This window comes from Branchiostoma belcheri, unplaced genomic scaffold, assembly GCF_001625305.1.
Source record: "Branchiostoma belcheri isolate BF01 breed outbred unplaced genomic scaffold, Haploidv18h27 scaffold104, whole genome shotgun sequence".
Classification (NCBI taxonomy): Eukaryota; Metazoa; Chordata; class Leptocardii; order Amphioxiformes; family Branchiostomatidae; genus Branchiostoma; species Branchiostoma belcheri.
Window position 1 is genome coordinate 837,678 of NW_017802425.1, and position 20,234 is coordinate 857,911.

Here is a 20,234-nt window from a genome sequence, read left to right on the forward strand (position 1 = left end):
ATCGGTCAAGAGTAAAATTCAAGCTTCAGAAGAAATGTATTCTCTACTCTGAAAACTGTGATAGAGTGTGCTGTACCTGAAACGTCTTCTTTTGATAGACAATAGCTCTCTAATGCTTCTGCAATCTTTGATGTGGTCAAATTCTGGTATATAGATCATCGCAACGATGGGCTCATACACATGTGAGAGAAAAAGCTGGAGCTGGAGCATTGTCCTTACTTCCCCGAAGTCTCTAAGGTCTGTAAGGTAGCATAACGTACGTGAAAAGTAAAGTTGACAAATAATGTATGTGGGGTGGCTGAATCTCCTGCTCTTTGCCCTGCCTTTGTCTCTCTCACGACGTTTGTGATGTCACATTGTTGGGAACGTTTGTTGCTCTGGTATTATACTTGACGTTCATGGAAATAGTTTCTCACGATGGTCAGACTCAGGCTTTTTGGAACTAAATTTTCTTCTGAGTGTGGGAATGCGTTGTGGTCAGTAAAGCCGTGTGCATAATACCTGTACCTGTAGAATTGTTAAGGTACAGATCCGGATTTGAACTTCTTCATGATGTACTTCTACCTGAGCAAAATAAAACACCGCTGGCCACCCTTTGTTACACTAAAGATAGGCAAATTATATCACAACGATGACAAGTTTGACCATTGAGTACTTGAAAAAGGAAAAGTCTTGTTGTTAGATGTAAAATGTAAACCCTGACACAAAGACAACAATTGGCTAAAATTATGTGGCTTACAGATGTTTGCCATATCATGTTTAGGCACAGACACATGTCAGGACCTGCATCTGCATCCGTGTGCGTTTACCTGTACGTTTAGTGATTGTACCTAAAATACACAGGCACACAGCTCTAGTAACCAGTAGAATGATATGGTAGATTCATGAATCTGTTCACTACCGACTGTCACAACTAGTGTGTGGAATAGCGTCACATCTACCCATCAGAACTTCGGTTTGATGTGTACCTAAATATTCTTGCCAACTTTATTTCTGTATCCAGGCAAGGATAGTTTTATATTATGTTGTATTTCATTATTTGCTGTTGATAAAGTTCGATGTTAAATCTTTCTCCAGTACTGCCAAGTCCTTCAGACTAAATTGATTTCACGTCACCTTTATGTTGTCTTGGTATTTATTACATAGATATATCTTTGTAGTCTTCCTCTACGAGCACTAGTTGAAGCACCTAAATTTCTGGCTCGGTGCAAAACATAAAATACAATCTAAAACTGAAGTGAAACAATAGCCATGTAGAACAGCAGGACCTGAGCTTGACCGGTCTGACATCTCCGGAACTGGGGATTTTTCATCACCCCCGAACGGCTCGTCTTTGCAAGCGGCAAAAAATAACTTTTTGTGTTCTTCAAGATGCTTATCATTTGTCTGTCTTTCTGTCGAGAATCATCTTGTCTTTAGATAAGTCCTTTGAATAGATCTTACCAATTAATGAGTAAATGTTGCTGCCTTTAGTTTATTGCCTACAGGAGTGAGGTAGAGTATTAGTCTTCATTCCGTCATACCATCATTTCTTCACGTGTCAGTTTAATCCTACCCCAGGCGAACAGTTTTACAAACGTCTGTGAAGATTGTAGGTAGAATATAAAGTAAAAAAAGGCGGCTAGTTTTAGTATGTTAAGACCAGACGTTGTGCGAAGACTGTGTCATGATGGGCTGGTTATGCAACTGATCATATAAATAATTTCAATTACATTCCAGGGAGAGATAACCCTTCTTGTGTACAAACAGGCAAGTACATCAAAGAATGTTTAGACCTTAGAACCTGTAGTGTAAATTACATAAAACTCAACATGTTGATTTATCAATATACATTCATGTAAGTTCCTCTGTATGCACTTGCCTGTTTGTAAGTATAGTTGTAGAAGATGTTACGAAAGTCGCCGTACTTTATTGTAGCAAAATATCCCACGCTTGCAACTGTTATAGTGCTGACGTACATAAAACTCCAGTCCACATATACTGGTTGTCTTTACAATGACGCGTTTAAATGCAAGGTTATGATTTATTTTCCAAATTGGTGGTATGGTAAAACGATTTAAAAGTTCCCCTGTTGCTTTAGAATATGCCTCGGGAACGTTTACTCGTCTTATTTACCCAGTGCTCAGGAACACAGTGGGCCGCCTCAGACTGACCAACAAAAGTCGCCGCTGAGACGGGTGTAAAATCTCAACCAAATATTGTCAATATGCGGAGATCCTGGAAACTGGGATATAGAAGACTCTTGTCAAGCTTACCTCAATACCCATGTGTTTATTCTGCGTGCAGAAGTCCATACCTTATCGAGCCTTAGTGGTCAAACATCTGTATACAATGTCTGATGATTGTATCAGTCTACTTCCATTTTCATACCAGTTAAAAAATTACATACGTAATGTCACGAAGACGGGAAAAGAATTTGAGATTTTCTCCAGTCTTTGAGAGCCACAAAGTGACAACAGACGTAACGTGTACTTTATCAGGGGGTACCAGCCTTTAACGTCGGTCTGTCTCGTCTTCTGCCGCCATTTTGATTCATTCGCTATACTTCAGCAGAAATGTGAGGTACAAGTACAAGTACAAGTGGTTGTCTCTTTTGAGAGGACTGATTACTACGGTACATGTTTACCAGTTACCAACTTGATACGTGAAAAAATGAAGCGTGCTAAGTTTTGAGACAGGAAACGAGTTGGCATCACGCTACTGTGCTATAAACAGTGGTTTGTTCCCAACAGTATGCGCATAGTATACATTGCACTTTTGCAAATGTGTAAAACTCTGTTCCAGTACATCTTTGGCTCAGTATTACCCTACGTTGTCCATAATGAAGTTATTTTGGTACTTTTACGCCGTATACCGTAGTCTACATGCTTGTGTTCTATTTTATACCGGGTTACCATATGACATTCCTGTATGTACGAACTCATGCTGCCCACACGCCAGTAGACCACAGCTCACACCTGCAACAGAAGACCACAAAATTCGGGTTAACCGCAGTTTTACAGTCAGACTGTGCCTCAGAAACACCACAACATTCGGGTTAACCACAGAAACACAACATAATTCCACAGTGGCCACAAAGTAGCAACTATCGCCACGGAATAGCCACTGCCGCAGACAGGTGGCCACATCCACAGAAATAAGGTGCTTGTTGGAATCAAGCTTGCGTAACTCTAATTGTTCAACACGGAAGGACAAAAACAGAAATACATTCGAAAAAAGTTTCCAGCAATCCAATCCAACAGATTCACCTTAAGATGAAGAATGCGATTTAATGCAAAAGTTCGAGAACACGTCTATGTAAGTTGTTACTATTTCCACAACCCAAAGACATTCTTTATTTTGCATTAACCAAACGTCACTATAACAATTTTCTAGCAATAATACTGCAGTGGATGGGAACAGTTGAAAGTGATTTGAAACAGATGTATATATAGCGTAAGTTAGATATGTTTTGCCTCCTTTTTTTTATCCCAGTGTTTCGGGTCCTCAAACTTTCTTGAAAAAACGTGACAACAAGAACAATGGTATATGCTTTACTTTAGATGATATCACTTTAGATGGTATCCTCGCACTAGACACTACTTTTCGTAATAGAAATATTACATAGTAACGTATCTACACGAATATACCATAGAACAACATGTTTCAAATATGTATGGAAAATAAGCAAAATACATATATGAGTTCAACAAAATCACCGTTGATTTTTATATTGCATAGTGTCAGGCGTTACATTACTGCATTGAATTATCCAAGTTTTCTTACTATTGATGTTTGCACAGAAGAAGTGGTGTTAGGGACGATATGGTAGCTACAAAACGTTCAGTGTGCTTGGTGCTTTGACTTGTACAAAAACTACATAAAAGTTAACAGCGATAAATGCTTAGCATTTTGTTGTTTTACTGTATTCTGTTGTGTAAACTTCGAAAACGAGTTTGTTCAAATCTGATTAAGTTACCCAGTAATATGAAAATTTGATAAATAAAAAGAGAAGATAACTGAAAATGAATAACAACGAACTGCCAAGATGTTGAACATAGAATGATTCCAACACCCTACACTGCAGTCAACCATTTTCTACGGACAATAGTGTACACTGTACAGTGTGCGTGATACTTGTTTTATTACCTTCTGATACACTGCACGGTAATAAATATGAAATATGTATTTCCTCTTACTTAAAAGAACTACAATATTATACAGAGGTTATGGCGACTTTCGCAAGGTTAAATACAAACTACGAAATAGAAATACAAAAGACATGATAATTCTACTCACTAGACACTATCATGTTACATTAAGGTGCTAATCGTAAGTTTCAGTATATCTGTTGTAGAGACAAGGCAAGATAGTTCTTTCGTCTTAGCCTAACTAAACGTTAAACTACCATATCTATTGAAGTATGTTTTATGTTAACTTTTATGACAATGCTCTGCTCTTTTGCCTTTCCTTTCCTAGAGAGTTCAGCATTGTGATAAAAAAAAATGTAGCCTGTGGTCCTGCACAACCGCACACACGTTTCTGATTTCGTAAGTTTTTCCTCTTTTTCGAAACAGAAAACCCTCAACTTATTTCAAAACTTGACAGGATGTCGATTAGATCAGTTTGAAAATTATAACGAATTTCAAAAATGGACAAGATCAGACGACAAGGGGACAGGTTGAGAAATTTGGACCAGAACAAGAAATGCACATATAATACTGCTCTTATTACATGTAAAAATACGCACTGTGATGGTTTCGTTTTTTTCTATTAACGTTGCTTATAACTGCACCACTGACAATAGTCTACATTTGTGACCTATGTTGTACAGTTTGCTAGTACTAAACGTGTACATTTGTGTCTTCCTTCGTGTTCACTTCGACTTTACCCTTGTTGTGTAACTAAGGCGAGACAATGCAAACTTTGACGCTGCCTATAATGCAACTATGATCAAAAGAGAGAGAGAACTGAAATAATCTAGGTCGTAAACACATTTTATTTAACATGGAGGGGAAGGGAATGGGCTATCCGGCGAAATGGCACAACAAATTCATCGCATGTCGAGTTTTGCCTTCATTCGAATATTCGTGACATACATATACATAGTATGTGACTTTTCAAATTCATGTTATTCTATCCGGTGTGTTTATGCGGTCGTCACAAAATGCTAAAATCCACAAACAGTATGCGTAACCATGAAAGCTAGATCATAGCAAGGTATTGGCCATATATCATGAAAAAAATCGAAAACAAAATTTCGTCCTAAGTTCCCTGTAAGTGGAAGCGAATACACGGTCAACGACTGATGTGGATTGAACCGAACTGAAATTTTGTGTTTTATCAATAATTCAGCATTTTTACATTTAAAGAGATAGATAAAAAAAGACAGCAGTGATGTGATATAGCAAAAGGAGCAACACGTTCAAAATCTGGCAAGCTTTAAACATTATTGTTACTTGACTGCCATGCAGCACTGAGTTTGAATCTCAGCAAACTACTGTGTGACCCTTGTAATGCTTTTAAAGATGTAAACAATTGATATGCATGTAGCAGCTTTAGGACAATACAAAATGTACAGTCTGTTTTAGTAACCGTCGAATGTTATGACGTAAGGTTTTAATATATATCTTATATGTAATGCTGGTCCATGAGTGGAGACAGTGTTTGCGAAGGACCTATGTACTACAAAGTATACAAACAATATCCAAGGAAGACGTTGTTTATCTCCATAGTCTTAATAAGATAAATTAATAGCTTTAAGAAAATAAAGAAATAGCTGCAATGATATACCTCAAAATGCCCCACTTACAATCTGGGTAATTGTTTCTCGGTCGGCACATGAATAGAAATACTCTTAAGTTGCTAAAGAACATGACAGGTTTTCGACCAAGTTTCCTGTTGATGAAGAAGACTCAAAGTTCCATTCCAACTTCGCGTTTGCTTCCTCTACAACAACAAATGCGGAAAATATAGTTCTCAGCAGGTACAGGGAGACGTGCTGTCCTGCAGAAAATAACATTGTATTTGACTGTATTTGTGCAAAACCAGGATTCTTTCCGCGTCGTGCTTTTTATTTTGAATATTTTTCATGACATGTTGTTCGTTTTCAAAGTCAGAAAAATATCAGACAGGGTTAGATTAACATTGTCCAACATTGTACATGAAATAGAAATGCTTCGTGTCGATGACATGTCAGGTTTTCGACATGAAGTTTCTGAAAACACCAGTGCATGTCATTGTTGCAAAATTTAGCCGATTGCCTCGGTGTACTTTCATATGAAAGTTCTTTTTTCATAGTAGCAGAAACAATGATACAGAGAAAATACAACTAACAAAACAATGACAACAAGACACAGAGTTACACTGATATGATATAGCGCAGTATTGCATATATTGAGTTTCATATACTCAGTGCATTATCGTAAAAATTACAATTTGAGAAAAAATGTTGCAAAAACATTGATCCTGAAGAGCTATCACATCACCATATGTGTACAGAGTGTGCTCGGATATATTTACCTTCCAACTTTGCCTGTGACTCCATGTAATGTAGCCAGTTCATGAACATAACAGTTATTTGTTTATCTATAGGAGACGTTTTTTCCAGCTCTCCATGGCGGTAAGATGGCCGAATACTGAGTTTTCCAACTCATCATAAATGCTCACAGCGTTGCAAATAATGACAAGCTTAAAGAATACTAAAAATTGTAAAAGAATAAAGTGTGTTACTTTTTAAAAATAATTTCGACAATCGGCACCACTTAAGATACGCAGGAAAATGTTGCAGAGTGTGGTTGAGAGAAGCCTGAGTTTGTCGGTGACAGCCGTCAAACCGCCTGCCTCGCCGCCATGTTTGTTTGGTTATCGGCGGAATCTGTGTCTTTGTGCTGCCAAAACCTGGTTAATCTTGCCTGCAAATATAACATCTCTCACATTTCTGTGTTCTTGGAAGTCTGTTGAGTTTGAGGTTTCAGCAGCATCTTTGAAATATCAGGAATTTTCACAAAATTGCTGGAAAGATAATAAGCTGTCTCGCACTCCGTTACATCATGGATGTTGACAGTAATATGTGTAGTTTTACCACCCATAATGACCGGCTTTACCTGCAAGGAGCAGTGTCAACAAAAATCTTCTTTTCTTTTTCTACTTTCCAAAATTCTTTTATGCTCGTAACTATCACTACAACTGAAATGAAGCGCCAAAAAGTAGGATTTAGCGGACAGAGAATGTATACTTATGTATCTAAACTGTGCCCTTTCATAAGATAAATATGCGCAAAATGGTTCGGCAAAAAACAACAGCACGATTGTCCCATGCAGTAATTCCAGATCATAATGACTTAACAATGTTCTTAGAAGTTATTGTAGTAGTAATACTTACTGCATGTTACTCAATAAACCCGAGCTGTCTTGGACCACTGGGTGCAGTTGTGCTGTTGACTGAGGTTATCACTGTAAACATCTGTCACAGCATTCTATGCACTATGCAAGTATACATACACTATAACATGTGGAGCTACTCTAGAAATGTAGGGTATATTTCCAGTGATTATAGATTATCTTAGAGCAGAAATACTACATTATACTTGAAGTTGAAATGTATTCTGTTAAGAATATGCCTTTACACAAATGCTGTGTGCTGTTGATTGTAGATTGTCTACAGTAAAATGAAATAAGGGAGAGCAAAGCAGTTATTGTAGTAAATGCTAAGAAGAGTATACTGTACACTTGTACGGAGTAGTCCATGCATTTTGCCATGTAATGGGTCACCTAAAGTTTGAAATTTTCTGCAATATCTGTCCCAGTGTGCCCGGTAATGACGGTTAGGTGTGTACACCATGTACACGTCAGATAATGCTAGAATCCCATCTCCACAGAGAGTCGTAAACTGTCGCAATTGACGGTAAAATAACACGCTTTTCTTCGGTCGTCAGCCGGACAATGCATCTGCGGTTCTCCTCAAATTAACAGCCATCAAGAAGAGTAATTTGATAATGGTGGTCATAAAGGGAACGACTGGTTTAAAGGAGTATAAGTCACTGTGATCGGTTTGCGTCTCCCAATGCTACATTTCCTTTCATACTATACATGTGTGCCTCTTCCACAAAACACTATTGTCTGGAGCCCCTGACTTTCTAAATTCATCGTAGTAGAGTCAACAAAGAACTAAAAACGTTTCCCAAGCTCTTATTATAGTTAGACATGATACGTTTGGTCGGTGCGTTGAAGAATAAAGGCTTTTCTATATATGTAACAAACGTTAAAAAATAAACTTATGATAAAGCAATTGCAAGAGGAACTTTGGTTGCAAAAATATTTCACAAATTGGTTACTCATTGATTGATCTTCTTTCCAGAGCAAAAACACATTCAGTGGTCTTCATTCTGTAACGTAACGCCTTGTGATATCTGAAATGTCCTTGGTATTTGAAATTACCCAACATGTTCTTACACAGAACCAACTCTGCCGTGTTGAGAAAATGACAGCATGTACTGCGGTTTCGAAATCCATTGCAAAACATACATAAACAACTGTGATCGTGTCTGCAACATCACAGGACATGCCGAATATGTATGTTAACGGAAAAAGTAAAAAGAAGTAGAAACTGAGAAAGATTAACAAAAATACAGCAGAAAGGAAGAGTAAAAACGCAAACGTTGGCAGCTTCCAGCACTTCGTATAATTATAATGGATACTTTCAGCTGTTTGTCAGAATTGATACCAAAACTAGATCACTAGTCTAACTATCGTCATGCTTACCTCCAAGTTCTAAAAACAGAGGTTTACTCTTATAATACTGACCGACTCCTGCATTTATTTAGAAGTAAAGACCGTGCAAGCCGATAGATGCGATAATCAAACCGTGAAAGGTCTGTAGAACTATACGGAGTATACATACATACATACATCCACCAACCCCGTTATTGAGGTCAGCTCTACACCCCTACCAACTGTCCCAGCCGACAAACCACTTCTTAATTGCTTTCTGCGTCATAACTTTGAAAAGTAGGTCAATCCCCGTCTCTGGAAGACAAGACTTGATGTGATAGCCCTCGTGCAGACTGACTGCAACAGGAAATGGGTTTACTAAATATCAGGGCAAATCTTACCCCGTGTTTGTTTTTGTCGGTGAAAGAAAGAGAGCATGATCGCAATATGACTCATTCTTTTCTATGTTTATTATATGATGCAGTGTTCAATGTACAACTACGAACATGCCGCTGTTTGAGGAACAACTGTCCTCTGTCCTGGATTCTCTGAGACGTTTTATAATGAAGTACATATTAACCTGCCTCTTTGTCTTGTCAATGCTGATAAGATGAGAACAAAAATGAAACTAAAATTACTGGTCCCCAAAATATTGTACATGTTGAGTTTTTAGAAGTAATGCTTGGAAAACAACTTGTTGGAAACAACGTGTTGAAAGATCATTCCTGTGGCTTCAAGTAGAGTTTACTTCAGGCTAAACGTTAACAGACACTTTCCAAACACTCTGTTGAAGCTGTATGACGGCAGGTTGTACTTATGACAGAGATTAAACACAACTCATGTCCGCCTGTATCCACTGATCAGCACCATACCAGGAGGAGATCTCTGCGGCTCTGATTCCAGTAAATGGCTGTACTAACTCTACTTCTGGTAGCAGATTTGTGTAAACTGCCAAGGAATATGAGTTCTGGTCCCTTCCTGTTTTGCAGTAACCACAAGGCAGCATGTCTCTGATGTCAAATTCTAATGTTTTTTGGCCAAAAGATCGTCAAAATGTTCACTGCTAGTAAATGTGTAAATGTGCGGCAAACCTTCCAATGAGTTCCCACAAGTGTTTATATATATATATAGTATCCAATCTGGTATTGTCTCCTAACCTACTGGCATATATGGAATCAAATTAGAATACAAGAGCGTAATCCCCAAGAGTATATCGCAAAGTTTATAGACCGAAAAAAAACTGGCAAGAATGTTCTTAAAATAAATAGACCAAAAACAAACTTCATAGCCTGTTAGAGAATGAATTGCTCCAGTCGAACTGTTCCTACTGTTTCATGTCAAATACTGAGCACAGAATATTACTCAGTGACATGCAAAGTTCATCAAGTCATTGCCAGTTCAAGAAAAATACTACATGTACAGCTTTAACAGTAGTTCAGTAGTTTTGACTGAAAGAAAGGCAAAGCAATGGCCAAAACCCAAACTAAACAAGTTTAATATAATTCAAGCTTGTTGTTGACTTTTATCAGATAATTTTGTACTTCAAAGTCATGTTTACTTTCGCTTGTGCACTTTTATAGCCAGAGTAGATAGTTGTGCATGTCTCTTCTACATCCCTAAAATTGCACAGAAAGTTGAGTCATTTATAAGTAGCCTTTGCGAGACACAAAATCTGGAAATCCATGTATTTCTTGTAGAATGTCTATGAATTTTCTTTTACTAGCTGCCTTTGCTGTAGAAGTAGATCACAAAAAATGATTATAGGTCACAGTACATTGTGATGATATGGAAGCGAAGTGAAAATAAAACGCAAGAAATACTTACCAGGCAGAAACAGTTCCATCACATTGCGCCTGCCGAATGCTATATTCAACTCTGCAGCCAGCAAAGCAAACACAGCCTTCAGCAGCGGGACCTTGAACGTGAAGTCCAGCTTTGACCTGACCTTACCTTTGACCCGAGGTTGACCTGATGTTATGGTAGGAGTGGAGGTGGGTGTGGCACGGTGCGGCCAGGAGGGTGTCACGTCATCACTGTCTCTCCTCATCTTTTCTCCACTCCGGAAATTTCCCCAGGTCTGGTTCATCAGCAGAGATTTACGGCTGTAGCTTCTTTTCTCCGTGAGTGGGTGAAGCTTCGCCACTCCTGCTCTCCCGGGATAGGAGCGTCGTCATTCCCTCTCGCTACTGCAGGTCCGGATCGCAACTTTCCACGTCGTTTGTTTAAACTTTCTCCTCATCTGCCTACTTCGTTATCTGAGAAAAGTGCTTATCTACTAAACACGACAACTTTGGAATCGTGTGGCAGACTAATGTAACATTGGCAGACAGAAACTCAGGACATATCCCACAGGGTGCCTACTCGGCGATGGACGGGTGAGACTAGAGAACCTATAGACTTCTACAGTTGAACCTTATGTGTAATGTTTGTTGGGGCGGCGGTTCGGACGATCGCACTAAATCATGCGTCACGATCCGGACGACATTCGGAGACAAGCTCGTCTGTATGCAGTCCGTGTTCTCGTCCATTGACGGCGGACGGGACACTTCCCCCTTCATTACCAGACTTTATTTTGACAAGAAACAATCCCGACGTGCGCCATGATACGGCATGATGGCGGCCGAGGCGTGTATTCAGGCAACCCTGTCGGAATCAGAGGACAGACGGCAGAAGTTTCCGTCTGCCGAGCGCCACTGCAGACGCCCGTGAACCGGCCTGATCTCGGGCGGCACCGCTACTTCTGCTCATTGAAAGTGGCTCATTTCTGAGAAAATTCGTACACGCTGCAAAGGTCAAGGTACACTATTCATGCTAGGTCCTCAATCTACGATTGAAAGTAGTCCACCTCGGGTCGGCCCTCCTACGTGACGTGCAAGGTAAGGACGGGTCTTCCCATTGTCTGCCCGCCGGCTATTTGTCACGGCGGCCCGACAAATATTACACAGGACTCAAGCCGAGAAACTTCACATTGTTCGCCTTGACTTTGATAGCCTGTCTGCGCACCCAAGGCTCCGTGTGTCTTACCCCTGCGTTGGGTGAATGCACAAACTGTGTGGACCGAGCGGCTGGGGGACTGTCAGAGAAAGGTCTGACTTTTCACAGGCGCGGCCCCAGGTCTGTCAGCAGATTCCTGCACGGGCCCGAGACAAGTCTGAACCGTGAAGGGGTCAGGACGGTGCCGGCCGATTAGCAATTCAACTCCGACTAAACTTCATTCAGTTTGGCAAAGTATTTAGACTGGTTCTCGGGACGCAATTTGTCAGACTCGGTGTCGGAGTTGTCCTCCCCCTGTACAATGGAGATCCACCTCGGAGCGTCCCCGGGCTGACTTTGCCGTGATCGATCACTGGCAGCACCAGCCATAGGTACACATCCCCTGTCACCAGCCCCGCGATTAGCCGTAAATTACGGCCTTCTTGTGCAGCGGCCATGTTTAAGGTTACCATGGAAGGGGCTTCTTAATGGCGGTGGTCGATGATGATGGCGGCGGTGGTTATGTGCCGTGCCGAATGTGGTGCTAACTTTCCTTTGTCAGCTCGCCAGGTCGGTCAGCTTACGCCTGACCCACAATCTCGTGAAGTATTCTCACAGAAAGTTGGCTTTATGTGCAATTTTACTGCTCCGCGCTGCGGATTTAGGGAAAAGTAAGCACTAACGTGTAGTTTGGGGCCAGGATGAGTTAACCTCGGGGGGATTTGGCTGTATCCATGCGAAAAATTGACATCGATCTAAATCCCTTGTTCTACACGAATTTGCGCTGCTATCGGAGTGACACATCTAAACCCGGTCCATCCATACCGGGGTAAGCAGCCTATATTAGCACCAGTGACATCCACTCCATTCATTACGGTCTTGACTCTTCCCCCGCGCCCTGATACCATCTTATCGCGGGACGGACGGCGTGCACGAACGGAGGTGCACGGAGGGCCGCGGTTTGGGGACCGGGCACAAACGACTTCTGCTTACCAGCCATAAACTCTGCCATTCCCCTCGCGGATCGGGGTTGACTTTCTACTTTCTCCGGGTTTTAGAGTATTTTTTTCTCAAAGTATCATGTATTTCTGTATCAGTGTTTGTTGGGACATGGGTGTGTGCCCTCAAATAAATATATAAAATAAAGATAAAACAAAGTATCAAAACAGTGGCAATTTGTAGAATGTTCTAAGATATTTTAAGCATCATTATGTCTTTGATGCATTTGGATAATCGTTTTCGACAGATTTTGGGAAAGAATTAATTATCCTATAGTGTAACTGTAGTTGTGTTGACTTTGCATGCTGTTAAATTTATGACGAACATCTAAGAGAAGATATAAAGTCTTACTCTCCAAAATATTCAGAAGGTTCTGGATGAACATTGGCCACAATTTCTTATCCTACCCAAACCTCCCGGCAACGTGTTTCATAGCAAGAAACTTTACACTATACACACACACAGCACATAAACACGAGACATGGCTTACATACATTGAGGACAAAGCCAGTGATAAAGTAACTTTCCCGAAGTTTTATTACTTTTTAAAATCCATTCTGTGGTATCAGGTTGATCAGTTCTGTTTCTACACGCACCATTGGTAGTCATGAGCGGGTGTGAGCCAGGTCGGGCCGGGTACCAGCCAGCGAGACCAGCCTGTAAATCTAACACTGCTCCTACCTTTCTCACGACCCCTGCGCATTTATAGTACTGCCTATACTTCTAACATTGTTCCCTTTTAGATATGCTTAATCTGGGACAACAATGGCAGGAAGTCTGCACAGACTGCACCGGGACCCCGTCGGGAAGGGTCAATGTTTTGTGTGGCGAACTTTCTCATAGCATTCTTCTAATGTTGGATAACGGTAACGGTTCTGGTACATTCCGCTTTCTCATAGCCTAATGTTAGATATCGGTACAGATTTATGGTGTATTCCACATTCTCAGAGCATGCTTCTAATTTTGGATAATGGTAACGGCTCTATTACATTTCACTTTCTCATGGTATTCTTATAATATTGGAGAAAGAAACACACTCTGTTACATTGTTATTTGTCATAACACTTTTCTGACTTTAGATAATGGTACAGGCTCTGCTACTTTCTACTTTCTCATAGCAATCTTTTTAACTTTAGAGGACACACCCAATTGACACTGGAAACTGTTTATGACTAGTAAATATAACGGTACCTATAGTCAATCGTGGTTGAAAGAACGGTGCGAACTATAACATTTCTAAATGTAACTATCGAAAAAACTTCCGGTATCTAATAATCGATCGTGTCAAGAATAAAATACGCCCCCCCTCCTTACCCACCCCCAATGATCTTTAAGACATACTTCAAAGCGCATATTACCAGATCCAAGCAATATCTACACGGTACGGCCTCCTATGGTCTAAGTATTATCTTAATATTGTCGTAATGTGGTGATTTCCAAACGAAATGCGAGTCCATAGAGTCATAGAATACATGTTTACAATATGCTATTTTCGGTTGGTACCACCATAACCAAACTCCTAATGTAGAGAAGCACATTCGTTTCAACCTTCATATTAGTATTGTACATCAGGAAGTGCACTTTCTACAGTTTTACCAAATCAGACTTTCGAACATCTTGATATTGTGATCGCACTAATCGATATGCTGCTATTAGTATATATTGTAGACGTCTGGGATCTTGTTTCTTAGATATAATATCACAACATGTGCACGCAAGGTAGCTATGTGGTTCATGATGGTAAGTCTGAATATTTTAATGTTCCACTAGTATATCTATAAATACGTGTATTAACTGAAGAAAGGTGCATTGCACCCAGTAATACTATGGTACAGTGATCGAGGTTTGCAGACGTTCTCACAGCTTATAGATCTACAATTGTGTTTCGAGATCAATAAGTTACAGATGTTACGTTATTCCAAAGAAGAAGTCAACACTACATTATCAACGTAGATATAGAATCTTACTATTAACCATCAACGTAATCCTCATTTTTTTGTCTCACATGTATACTCACTCACTTTATGTATATATGTATTATCATTGTTCACTTCCAATTAGCCCACGGGCACGAATTTGCAATAAACGTATGTTGTAATCGTCCCGAGTGTTGTACAGTGGGTACAGCCTCCCCCTCCCATTGTCCTGTTCATAACGTGGTGACTTCCTGCCGGACCTGCGGTGAACTTGCGGTGGCCGCAGTAATGGTAGATGAAAAGAGTCACACAGTCTTCATTTTCCTGCCACAATCCGGTAAATCAGCGGCCTGTGTGCGTGGCGTGCCCTCTGTAGCAGCCCGGGATGAAACTCTCTGAACCCTGCCGCATGACTCACGGCAAAGTTCGGGCGGGAAGTTCGCGGGTGCCGTCCCCACGGGGCGGGACGTTCCCTCACACTGATGAGTCCTGACCGTCATTTCCCCCGGCACTGGACATGAAGCCTGCACACGCCGTATTCCAATCTGACCTCACACTTCCGATCGAATCTTGATGATCGATTCCACTACATGGTAACATCATGATGCCTATCTTACAAGAACTCATCTTCTCCGAGTCGTATATAAAAATCCTACAGGCAGTCCAGTAATCCGTCATCACTAGATTAAAGTGCTCCATCTTCGGCCCCTGATGAACTAGCCGTCAGGAGTGTCCAGAAGCTCCACAGTCCGTCCGCTGGCCCGTGGAGGGAACAGAACAGAGATGGACCCTGCCTAACAATTGGTTCGGCCATATCTCCGTGTTGTTTAAGATGCACCCCTCCCCCACGGCAATGTACATCAGCGATGTTTGTAGTGTAGTTTTTATGTGCAGCTGTGGTTTGAGTGTTCGTTGTGGCCTTGTGTTTGGCTTTATCGTTCCCGCCCAGCCCCAGCACCATGTAGCCATCCAAAGATGGCCTCCCTTTGACTCTCCTCCGGTCCGGCACCGGCGTGTCTGCCGCAGCTCCTGGGAGAACGCCTGCCTGAGAGGGCGAGTAAGACCTCGGCTCCCTGCCCTGTCTACTGCATGTCTCAATGTCTCTGAAAAATGTCGGAAGTCCGCGCGGGCAGTCGGCACAGGGGCCAGATATCCATCTCACCTAAAAGCCCGGCGGCCGCAGAAGACAGTAATATTCTAAGCTACGCAAAGTGGCCGTCGTCTTTGTGTCCTTCTGCTGCTCATGGCGTAATGGCGACCTTTGACCTAGAACGAAACAAAATGGAGGGTTTAGGAGGTATCGTCTGAGTATAGCTAGGAATTTCGCGTCAGTGGGGACGTGGAGATTAGTATGTGATGGATAGACGATAGGTAATCACACATAGAAAACAGGTGCGTACTTACAGGACTATGGGAGGTGGTGGTGAGGTTAGTGTCGGGGATTACAGGGAATGGATGGAGAGACTGAGAGTCGGGGACCACACCCCAGTCATCACACGCTAGCGTAATATCAGCACAGGACAGTAATGCAGAGATCCATTCTACAGCATTAAGCAAGCGGTCTGTGGGGGTGAACAAGGCAAGGGGAGCGACTAATGCACAAAACAAGCGTACTGATCTTACTTACTGATCTTAGTACAGTACGTGTATGAGATGGTAGTTAAGAACTACCGGTGTACTGGCGGAGTTAGAGGCAGATCCAACTGTCTGTATGGAGAGGGGGGTGAGGGGGTTGTGTTACGTTGCACTCGGTTGAAACAAATAGAATATAAATCCAATGGGTAATAAACATAACATATACGGAGATACGGTACATTCCTGGTGTATTGGCACAGCCTGGCATTAAGTGACAAAGCAACCTCAACTCTTCACAAACCGGCGATACTTCAACTGAATAGTATTACATTGTGTTTCAGTCCACTGTGATGAACCTGATAAGTCCCAAGTATCAATAAGATTATTTCACAAACACACAAACCTGTGAAATCCACAGAAATTAAAAGGGAAAATATAAAGATTTTTAGCAACCTATGGGCAAGCAAGCGGAGTAGTATAGACATTTTTCTCATATCTATAGCTGAAAATATCGTTTGTATTTTATCATTTCAAGACATTCTAAGGTCAGCCTGTGCAAAGATCATTTTGCAGCAGCTTTATTTGTCATGGGGAAAACATGCACTCTCCCCTCATACCGATGATTTAATAAGAAAATAAATAGGACCTTGTACAAAAGGACGCGAGGGCCTCTGCTGTAGCCCCACAAAAGGATTTATAGCCGCCGATTTAATCCCCACTTCATCCTGCCATTGCCGCCTACATAAACTACATTTATTGTTAGGATATAGATAATGGAGCTTCCTCCCTGACATCAATTCACAGCTTTGGAAACTGTGTTGTATCTGCCGCTGCTGCCGAGTGGTTAATATCCAACCGAAGCCGAGAAACTGTAGATTGTAGCAGATATCAGCTGTATCAGACGTAGTGTGGGTCTGTGTAATGATGTATGGGAATTCTGAACTGTAGTAGTCACTGTAATTTTAGGCTAACTGATTTCTACTAGCAGATAAATGTCGTTATTTCTAGATGCACCTAAGCTTTGATATACCAAAGACTGTATGCTGTAAAAAGTACAGAGTAATGCCTCTGCTTGTACGCTGTAGGGAGCTGTAGTCTCCCGAGAGACGCCTGCTATTTCGGTCTCTCCATGACCTCCAGTATGCTGCAGCAGAAGACATTAATAACCTCGCCACAGTCCATACCGGGGTCTACATGTAGGTTCAGTACAGGTGAGATGTAAAATCACACCCACATACTCTTCACTAGGGTCCAGACTTGGTGCAGGTTAGTTTCCTAATGCTATTCTGGCTTCACTCACCGGTAGATTCTAGCTTTTGTTCAACGTAGAGGTTTAAAGCTCTACTCCTTACACCATTTACCAGGGTCTGAGTGTTGTCCATGTTAGAGGTCTACAGCTAAGCACCCTACAGCCCACACGAGGTTCCATGTTTGCTGCTGCACAGAGGTCTGAATCTGCTCTCCCAGCACTGCACAACAGGGTCCAGCAGCGCAGGTGAAGTTTAGAAGCTTAAAACTAAACTACGTACTGGGGCCTATGTTTGATGCAGCTTTGATGTCTGAAGCTAAGCTACCAAATACCGACAGCCCCTACTAGGATCTATGTACATGTTTGGTGCAATTTGGATGCCTGAACCAAACCAACTTGCATGTGCACTCCACACGAGGGTCTATGTTTTCCACTGCTTCTAGTTTTGAAACTGCGATACTTACACTCAACACAAGAGTCTAGCTCCAATGCTCATGTTGCCACTGAACGTTTGCAGTTAGTGCTTCTACGTATCTCCGTGATTTGTAGAAGAGTAGATGTCAGTTGGTTGTAAAGATCAGCTGGTTGCATTGCGAATGTGTTGTTTGCTGTTGTAGCTGTCTTCTTGTTGCTAGGGCAGCTGTTGTTGTCGTCTGGTTGCTAGGGGAGTTGATGTTGTTGTCCTCTTGTTGCTAGGAGACTGGTTGTTGTCATCTGGTTGCTAGGGGAGTGGTTGTTGTTTTGGTTACCTAGCTTTATGGTGACAGAAGACTCTCATACAGCTAGATAACCAAAGACAGCACCCAGCCCGTTCATGACTCCGCTGGTTGTGACTTCATCTTTTCTTAGATTCTGAGAATACTGTAGACCTCCGCATCTTTTCCCTAGCCATGTAGCATGCTAGCTACTTATGTGTACTAGAAGTCTCCTGCAAAGACGGCCACCTACCTCTAATAATTTATAAAGGCCTTGTAAAGACGTATCGCCTGCCTTCGTACCTAGACATGTACCAGGGACGAGATGCCGGCACACGGCTGCCATCAGTGTCAATCACAGTTTACGGTAGCTTATTACCGCTGGTTGACTCGGCGTGATGCTCAGACCCACACTTCTGTCACTCGTCCCTGTCACTAACTTTAATATGTATCTTACTCAGGTAAGATTTAGCGCTATTAGCCGCCTCTGCCCACCTAGCAGTAGCCTATCTGTACTATATTTAACTCCTCCACGTCATGACTGTACGGTGACCTCTGACCGACTGACGTTGTTAAGGAGCGTCAGCGGGAGTTAACCCCGCAGTGACAGGGGACTAGACTACATCTCAGGACAGGAGACTTTCCTGCACTTTCCCTAGCCCTGCTGTTCTACATGCAATATTTATCCATATTATAAACTTTAACTATAGCAACTGTACTGAGAGTATACTCGAATTCGTTATTTAGTTTGTAGATTGATAAGTTATGACTTTTTGCAAGTACCCGACTTGACAAAAACAGGTAAAGAGTGAGTGAAGTAAAAGAGGTAAGTATCCTTGTTTGAATGATGTTTGGGATTCCAGAAATGAAAAAGCTCTCATGCCTATTCGATCGGGTGGGTCATTTTGAGTTTTAAACGTATACTTTACAGAATTAGAAGGCAAGATAATTATTGTCAGTTCTAAGTTCCGGACTTTTAGAGCAGAACAATATACCTTACATTTCACCATTTAAGACTTACTACTGCCTGACACGCTATTACTTTTAAAGTGTGACACCGATATGCAAACAGATGAACGTACAACATAACCCTTTCTCTGCCACACATTGGCAAACTTGCCACTGGACCTACATCACAGCCATAACTATAGGCGTGCCTTGGGATCGATAAGTTATTTTTAGTTCACCACCTTGTCACCAGCTAGAGTCCACCCTGCGCGGCAGGATCTCCTGGGTAATACTTCCTGTATCAACCCTATCGGATGAGCCATGGATTACCGATGGATGGATGTGACAGAGGCAGGGACAGAAGGACAGGGAGGACACACACACACACACGGGACCACAGGATGGGCTATGTCAGACGGTTCATGACATTACTCCAAACTTTGGAATGAAGTAAAGTTTCCAAAAAAAGTGAGGGATGCTAAATGCATGAACTCAATCTCCCAAACAATATTTTTTACAAGACTGAGTGGGTTCCAAATATACAGGATATTCATTTTACCCGGGCGGTCGATCCTTCTAACTAAGTAAAATGCTTAACTATTCTTTCACGCCTTTCTTTTTCTGTCCAGGGATAAAGTTATAAAGACACCTCGTCCTTTACAAAACATCTTGTGGGATGTGACTGGTGCCCAGCACGCATGTGACTTTACACTTGGTGCTGTATAACAACATTACTTATTGCTAAAAGTTTGGACAGAGTTTAAATGACGTAAAGTTTCCAACCTGTGACCAGGTGAGAGCAGGTCTCCTGTTCTGGGCGCCCTGCCAGCTGGCTCTGATGGGCAGGCCTCTCTGCTCTGATCCGAGGAGTCCTCCTCAACATCCTGCGTAAAAAAAGAAAAGACATGTTACCCAATAAAGTAGCCACTAAATTCCACCCTATTTTTTCAACGTTTATAAACAAAAAGAAAACTAGTCTCCTCTCAACATCACAGAAATCAAAGCTAGGATCTTTCACCTTCCACCGTGTCAGAAAAGAACTCAAATACAACAAGTTATAATTTAGACTCAGCATTTAGACTAGAATAGTCACATGCTATATTTCATTCATTGTTTTGTTCTTTTTCTCACGATATTTACAATTAGCATTCGGTTTAAGTTTCAAGAAACTTATTATCATCATTATATT

General features: G+C 41.5%; 1 pseudogene; it reads right to left on the reverse strand.

Moving 5' to 3' along the window:
- Nucleotides 1–8,925: 8,925 nt before the first annotated feature.
- Nucleotides 8,926–18,115, reverse strand: LOC109475864 (annotated as a pseudogene).
- Nucleotides 18,116–20,234: the final 2,119 nt, after the last annotated feature.